The following is a 9,398-nucleotide window of genomic DNA, read 5'->3' on the forward strand; positions in this document are numbered from 1 at the left end:
ACATTGGAATTTAAGTTAAAAAAATATTGTAGAGAAGCCGCCTACTACGAGTGAGTATTTGACTATTTATATATATTTATAGAGAGAGAGTATTAATTTGAAGATCCCATGTTTTGTTGGGATGCAAATTTATGGATTCGCAGAGACAAAAATCAAATTGAGCAGCTTCTTGGGGTGTGGCCCTCTTCCCCCATTGAGCCAAGTGAACCATTAGTCCAAAAAAGACAGCTAAGGAGAAGAAATACATCAAATTCGACAAATCACCCTGCTTTCAATTGTATATATATCTACACATATATATAAAAATAAATATGATTAATTACACTAATCATCCTCTTTATTAATTAATTAAGTAGACTTAACTCTCTAGCTAATATATAATATGTATTAGTGAATATAAACACGTCTACTCTACATGAGATCAGTACACTACTACTTGGTTTATAAATTTTAATTTGTATATATATATACGTATACTAATTAGTATTGGGGAGAGTATTAGTATTATAGTATTTGTATACGTAATTACGTATATATACACAAACATGCATGTTTATAATTATATAAGTCAATGAGCATCAAGTCCAAGATTCTTTCACTATATATTATATATAATTAGTCACAAAAAATGGATTGTTTTCTCTCAATTAATCATCATAAATGAAAGACGATATAATCCAAACGCGGCAAACCCCAGATGATGATGCTCTTGATTTTAGTGTATGTTTGTTTACCGGCTGATCCTCCTCTTTCCTGTTTCAGCGGTAATTTATTATTTAATTTACTACTCTCATATCTTCAAAATTAAAGAATTATTAATCGATCGACCAATTTTATATTTTATTAATTAACTAAAAATAATTAACATGTAATTAATAAGATCTTTAGCTTATATTAGCTAGCTGGATTCATGCATGGTTGTTTATATATATTACTATACCACCAATTTGCATGATCATCTTAATTAATTTATATCATAAATATCAACTAATGGTACATGCTCAAATATATTCTAAATGGACATGTATTCTCCTAAATATTAAAGGGAAAAAAGAAGGGGATATATGTCAAAATTATATCTTCTATATAATAAGTATGTAGACAACGTAAATTTTTTGTTTTAACGGTTTTTTACTTTTTTTAATGTTAACTTTAACGAAATATTCTTATATTTAACAGAATATTTTTATATTTAACGGTAGTTTGTAAACACTTAAACTTAAATAAAATAAAATAAATAATTAAAAAAAATTAAAATAGGATATTTTTTACATACTTTACAATGATAATTATTTAAAAATAATAAATAATTAAACAAATTAAAATAAGATATTTTTTTAGATATTTTACAATAATAATTATTTAAAAATAATAAATAATTAAACAAATTAAAATATGATATTTTTGAGATATTTTACAAAGATAATTATTTAAAAATAATAAAATCATATGTTTTATAACTTAAATAAAATTTAATTAAACATAAATTCATTTATTAGAATGATATCATATTAAACATATAACATAATTTACTGTGAATTAGCAACAAATTGCTTTTTCAAAAAAACAAGCAAAAAACTTAAATTTAAAATTTATGTATAATATTTAATATTACATTAAACATATAATATATAATCTCTTGTTGTCACTCCCAAAATTAAAACTAGAACTAACATAAACTTAAGCAAAAATAAATAAATTATTTAATTAAAATAAGATATTTATTTAAAATCTATATGACATTAATATAAATTTAATAAAAATAATTAATAAATTTTATAAATAAAACTAAACAAACGTGCCTGTACGTTGTTTTTATCTGGTATATATATAAGTACAAAGTATATATACATATAAGTACCACCAAAATTATAGTTTCTTATAATATATGTAAGATGATCAAGGGTTGTTTTTTTTTAATAATTAATTTTATACTTGTAATATTATGGATTACTTGGCAATATAGTAACACTTTTTTTTAAAAATAAAAAATATTAAGTTTCTATCTAGCTAAAGTAATGAATAATCATGGAGATGGAGTTACCAAAGCAGCATTTCAAAATTTGAAAATGTATTATATGAGAGAAAATAGGAGATAGATATATATAAGAATAAAATGAGAAACAGCATTTAATGTGGAGAAGAATAAAGAAGTGATACAATTATTATAGGAATAATCATTTATTAAAGTTGAAGAATTCAAAATGATGATGATGTAAATAAATATAAATAAATATGAATTAATTAATAATGAAGAGCATTACATATAAGACCACGAATCATGATAATATCCTCCGCGGCCAATTAATCTGAAATTAATTAGTAGTATTGAATACAATTAAACCAATTAAGATCTATTCTAAAAAGAAGGGCCATTTCACTTCCCAGCAGGCTCCCACCATGACACTTTAAAACCTTTATTATTGTGTCGGTCTTAATTTTTGTGTGCTCTCTTAACAAAACCAACTTATTTGATTGGCTCAGATTTTTATATGGGACCAAATTTATTATAACACTAATATATATATATATAATATAATCTCTTATATATATATATATATATATATATATATATACTAACAAGCTCCCCTTGAAGTTAGTCACAATTAAGCTTCTCCTTCAAGCAAGAGATGTTGGTCTCATTCTCACTCTTGTCTTGAGTAGTCTTTTATTTTTGTCTTTGGAAAGCAATTAATGTATGTATGCTAATAATATATATTAAAAGCTACACATGATGAGGATATATAATGATAACTTCCATGTCTAATTTCAGTATAGCTCTAGTAATTAATAATCTCCAAAAAGGCCAGTCGGCAACATCATTCAATTCCTGTTATATATATAATTCATCCCAATAAGGTTAATTAATTTCAAAATATATATATATGTTTGCATAGCATGTTATATAGCTTGGTTCTTAGCAAAAATGGCATATATATATGCATGCCTCTTCCCCTTATGGTATTGAGGGTAATCAAATACTATCGATCAGATCATCACACTCTTCTTTGTATAGATTATTGAGTAGAACATCTTCTGTATCGATCATTAATATTAGTTTCTCTCTAGCTATATATATATAGTTAATTAATTAGGAGAGACTCTAGCTATACATGATATGTATAGTCTTTGACTAAGTTATCAAGTCACGATTCTTTGGATATTTTATGATATATATCTCTCTGTGAATGAAAATATATATAGTAAGTAGATAAAGAAGTAGGATCTCAGTATATATAAGCTTTGTTATATATATATGTGTGTGTGTGTGTGTGTATGCATATAAAATTAAAGTAGTGCTGATTTTTATCACAGAGTGTCACATGCATGCATGCCTTTCTCCTCGAAATTGAGTTACTCAACAATATATATTCAATATGTTCCTCTTCTTCAAGAGACGTGCGGGTATCGTGTAAGTCCTATCTATCTATATATATGCAAACACATACATATCAATATCACTTTGACTTTTTTTTACTTACTTACTTATACATAGTTAAAATTATATAAATATATATATATAATTACTAATAATATTCAAGGATTTTTTTGAAGAAAAAAAAACTAATAATAGTCATCTTCTTAAGTGATGATGATGATGATGATCTTAATAACTTCTTTTTGTTATTTTCTTTTTCAAAAGTTGGCCGGGAAAGCATATCATTAGATATTATATATTGAGCCAATGTTATAAAGTACTAGTGCTACTACGGCCTAGGACTACTACTAACTAACTCATGTATTAATAAAGTTGCCTTTTGCAAATCTAAAAAAGTTTATTATTATTATTATCAGCATTAATTATTAATTAACCTATAGAATGAATATGTGACTGTTGGTTGGGTAGTATTAACTTACATTAATTAATAATGGAAACTATTAAAGCCGTTTTTAAAAGAAATTAAATGTACAAGAGCTAGTTGAAAAGCTGTGTAATTAGTTCGTGTTCAACCAGTCCACTGTCTATTACTTTTATAAAATAAATATATATAAAAATAATAATAAAAAAAAAGAGTATAATATAATGTTGTACGTCTATACATAAAAATATTAATTAGTTTGTGGTGTTATTAAATATTAATTATAAGTTAATAAAAAAGTATATCTGAGAGCTTAAAAAGGTTTTGGGAAACACTAGAAATAATAAACAAAGCGAGCTGTATGGGGCTTTGTCTTGAGACTGAACGACAGTGGGTGACCGGCTCAGCCGGTGGGCCCCTACTGACACTTCACTGCTTCACCAACCGGCGACCGGCGCTGTTCACGCCTTGGCGGTAACCCTCCACACGGCACGTGTGCTTATCTCCCACGTGGGGCTGATGTGGCTCCAGTTGATGAAATCACTCAGTATGCATTACTTATTGTTGATAATAATTAAAATTACTCTCTCTTGTTTATTATTGAAGATTATATATATATATATATATATATAAGAGTAGTTTTTTTTTGCAGAGATATTTGTATGGGTAATGGAGTTTGTGCAATTCCACTTTTTGGTGATTAGTAGTTTTGGTTTTGGAATCCAAAATGCTCTGAATCTGAGGGAAATAAGGGCCTTGTAATATGAATATATTTTGTGCCTCAAAGTGGGGGATTTGTTGGTGGAGAGACATGTCTTATAATTACATAATAATTAATAAATGTTTTTTTTCTTCCCTTTTATCATTTACTATTTTAGTTAATTTCAAAATTATCATTTTTGTTAAATCATTGAGACAGTGTAGATATTTAAATTTCATTAATTATCTCATAAGTAGTTCATTCTACAATTGACAATTGGTTTGCAATGAGCTTTAAAATATTAGGTTTAATAAAAAAAAAAGGAAAGCCCTAAAAATGGGAAAGCCATATGGATTTGGTAGAGAAGAATTCTTGTTAAATATTTATATATATAGTTCCATATGCACACTATTATTTGACCAAAGCTAAAAATACATTATTGGTTACATATACATAAAATAAAATCACAGAGCCAGCGAAGATGAACATTTTCATGATTAAGTTGAAGTTATTTTTATAATGAGTTGCCATGTTATATATGTTACACAATCTATAATTAATTAATTAGTTCAAAAAAGCATAATACAATGGAGAAAATATATATAACGGCAACCAAAGCCAAATTAATAAGTCGAATGGTATGCATGTTACTTGACTCTAATATTAGCACTAAATCAATCGTGTTTAAGCTCAACTGATTCTGTAATTTCCACCTCTGAATATCATTAAGCAATGGTTAGACAATGATTAGTGATTGATTAAAAATTAATTAAACCATGCATCATTATTTAGGTGACTAACTTTATACATATAGGGGAGAGAGAGAAGAGGTTGTTTAACAACTAAAAGAGACTCCAACTCAGCTTGCACCCACGTGGCGGTTTGGCCTTGCACCACGTGTACAGACTAAATAAAATGAATTTCTCAGTTGTGAATGTGTTGAGTGGAGACACGAAAGAGTGAGATTAGGTAGTATAAGATGTTAGAGAGTTTAAGTGAGATGAATCTGATTTTTAGCTATGGACCATTTTCACTCTCTCCTCACAATCCCACTCCACTCGTGGGCACGACCCTTTTGAACCATTAATTAATTATATGAATATCTTCTCATGAGTTATAGGGACTTAATAGTTTAGATCACTCACTGAGATTTTCTTCAATTTTTTTTTAAGCCCAAAATGAAGATTCGGTACGTGTAATTTCTCTATATAAAATAAAGTATTAGACATACACGACATGGGTCACCCATGTCCTTAAGATTTCTTAGTTGTTTTTAAATAATAATAATAATAATAATAATAATAATAATATTGTGCTAGAAAACAACACTTGGAGAGTCGAATGGGACGTTTTTTTGGGGTCTAATAATCGTATTAAATTAATGCATTTGGCATTCCTATGCATTAATGTTGTAATTCATTAGTGATTTTGGGGCCTTCTGAGTATCTACCTGCAGGTATGAAGTGGCCTTTAGTTTTTATATATACATGGGTTTGTATTTAAAAAAATACAATAATGTGTAGAGAGTATTTTATTATTATTGTACACAAATTTTAATAAAATGTACGAATATATATATATTTATTTATATATTATGATCCCACGACATGATGTAAAGATTAAAAGCTCGAGGTGTGAGGGGTGTGACTTATTCAAAGCATGTTCACGTTCGAAGTATATCTATTCAGTTTATTATAGTTTTTTGCCATTTTTTTCAGTAGGGTTTCGAAAAAAATGGCTCTTCTTTCTTGGTTTCCATATTTTCCTTTTTATCTTTCCCACGAAGAGAAATTTCATGAAAAGAAACAAAGAACTCCACTACAAACTTTTGTTATGTGCCATTTTCGTAGAAAGAAATAGTATTAAGAAAAAAAGAAAATAATGTTACTTTTTCTTTTGAGGAAAAGAAAAAGATAAGGGTACTTTAGACTGAGATGTTAATTTAATCTATGATTGTCTTACCAAGTTTATGGTCAAGTTTCAAGGCCATTGAGACTTATAAAAAACAAAGTCAGATTTTAAGAGCCGAACAATAATAATTCACATGATAATTAAAGAAGAATGAGATTATATTTTAGTGACTGATCGATCTTGACAATTCATTATATATAATTATTTAACCAAACACTAATTAAGCTTTATAATAAATGACCATTTTGATTTGAATTTATGTTTTACCTTTATATTAAACTAAAGTACTCTAAAATGATAGTTACTTCAACATTGAGCTTAAATTGACCCATATTCTACTCTGTCTCTATTTATCATGGAAGAAAGAAGGTCAAACTTAATAGGAAACTTACAACTATATACTTAATACGGCAAAAAAAAAAAAAAAACCCCAGCCTAAAAATAATTCTACATTAATTACTCCAAGCCTCAACACAAAATTAAAAAAAAACAAAGAAAATGAGTTAGGTTTTTCAATAAAATATAATTACAAATGTTAATTAAAAAAAACGGGACATAAAGAAAAAAAATCTTATAAATATATAATGATATGAATTTATTTGTTTTAATTAAAAAAATTGATAAAATTAGTTATTTTCTCAATAAAAATAATAATTTAATGATGATTAGGATTATCTTTTTGAATACTTATTTCTTTAACAAAAATAACTTAAATTCGAAGTTATGAATAAAATTAATAAAAACTAACTAACTTGCAAAGTTTTTTAGCTAGAAAAATAATCCATGATACATATAATTACTATGAATTTAATGTCATTAAAAAACATCTTTAATTTTTAACATTTTTCGAATATAAATTCGTACTTATTATTATAATTTTATGTAACATTTCTTGTTCATGCATTATTAGATTATTATCAAACAAGCATCAATTACAAAAATAAATATTTTTTTATATATAAAGTAATAAAAACTTTGTAAGATAATAAGTAAAAACAGTCATTAAAATGGAAATAAGTTGTAACAAAAAATAAATATAACAAAATGAATGGATAATCAAATTATAAATAAGTAGTTACAAAAATATGAACAAGCAATAACAAAATTGTTGATAATAAATCCTATAAAATTTTGAAAGTATTACTAACTTGTATTTACAAAATTGTTGGTAATTAATCTTATAATTGAACAATGTATTTATAACATAGGTTACAAAATTATTAGTGATTAGTTCAATAACCCTTTAAAATTATTAATAACTCATGTTTACAAAATTGTTAGCAACTAATCTAATCATAATTAACATTTTAGTAATCATTTGGTAACTCATCAATACAAGCTTAACTCATTGTTACAAAATCGGTAACTCATTGTTACAAACTTATAATTTATTGTTACGAAATTGGAAACTCATTATTATTAATTTGGAACTTATTTTTACGACCTCATAACTCATTTTTATAATATTAGTAACTCTTCATTGTCAAAATATTTAAATTATATAAAATTTATAGTAATACTTTTCTGTATAGTTACGAAATTGTAACTAAAGTTTTCAGAAAAAGATTTACTTTTCCACATTGTTACAATATTGTAACCAAAGGTTACGAAAATCTTCATATTTCTATAGTACAGCTTAAAATTAAATGATCATTATATACAAAATAATTTATTAGATATGAAAAATGCAGTTACAGAGTGGTAACAATATATTTTTTTTTTGTAAACAACTTTTACAAACTAATTCGTAATGAAAAAAAATTATTTTTGTAACAAAGGTTTACAAAACTAATTTCACAACTACAACTTTTATTTTTGTAATTAACTTTTCTAGAATAATTTATAAATTTATTTATAATTATATTATAAATCATAATTATATAAAGGGGTAACACCTATAAAAAATATTGTAACTCATCCAATAACCATCATAACAATATTGCAAACATAATATTTTTTAAACGAACGAACGAAAGTTTATTTTATTATATATATAGAATAACACTTGCTTTCTAATTTATATAGGGTATATATACATATACTCAAATCTAACATAGATAAAACATATAAAAATAAATAAAATTTAACAATTTCAATCTCGATGGCGGTGGAAGAGTAACCCAAAAGAAAGTTAGGGTTAGATACATACAACATTTGATTTAGAGCAACTTGAATCTTCAAACGTGGGGAACTTCTAAGGCTTATACACAATAAGAATATTGTCTTCCAAAATCTCTATTCCAAGCCTTCATTTATTGCTTGAAGTTTCAACTAAGTAGTATGAGATTAGGGATTTAACAAGTCTTAAAACTCATGCAAGTCAAGCAAACCTTGATGAGTTTCTTGGAGAAAACTTTGGTCTTTAAGAGCTAGAGAGAGAGTTGAAAAGTGTGATCAAAATTTTACAACTCCAATAACCCATATTTATATTGTAGGCATCGTCATTAGTCTAACCAATAAGATTAAAGCATTTACAACACATCATTTGAAGCATTTTACGTAACTGTATAGCCCTAAAAGATCGCCCAGGCGATGTATCGCTTGCATTTAGGCGATGTATCACCTGTCTGGCAATACATCGCCTACTAGCAGGTGATGCATCGCTTGCTAGGGCTTTTGAAGCCCTTCACATTTTTGGCGATGCTACGCCACTTAGAAGGCGACACATCGCCACCCCCTTTGACTTTGGACCCCTCCAATAGTCTTCAAATTGCTCCAAATGCTACCAAACTTTTTGAGAATGTTTGGATACCTCATCGTATCACTTTAGACCCATAAAAGTCACTTTTAGATGTCTTCTACACAATTTCATGTTTTCACTTCTCTTTAAGTGAAAACCGTTAAGTGTTTTGCACCTCAACGTGTAAATATCTTAACCATTATACTTAACCAATCTCAACAGTTTGGAAAACATTTCAATTTTTTTTTTAATTTTTTGGCCGAAAATTGTAATATAAAGTTAGATTGTGTTTATTTTTTTGTATTAT

Source organism: Humulus lupulus, chromosome 5 (genome assembly GCF_963169125.1).
Source record: "Humulus lupulus chromosome 5, drHumLupu1.1, whole genome shotgun sequence".
Lineage (NCBI taxonomy): Eukaryota > Viridiplantae > Streptophyta > Magnoliopsida > Rosales > Cannabaceae > Humulus > Humulus lupulus.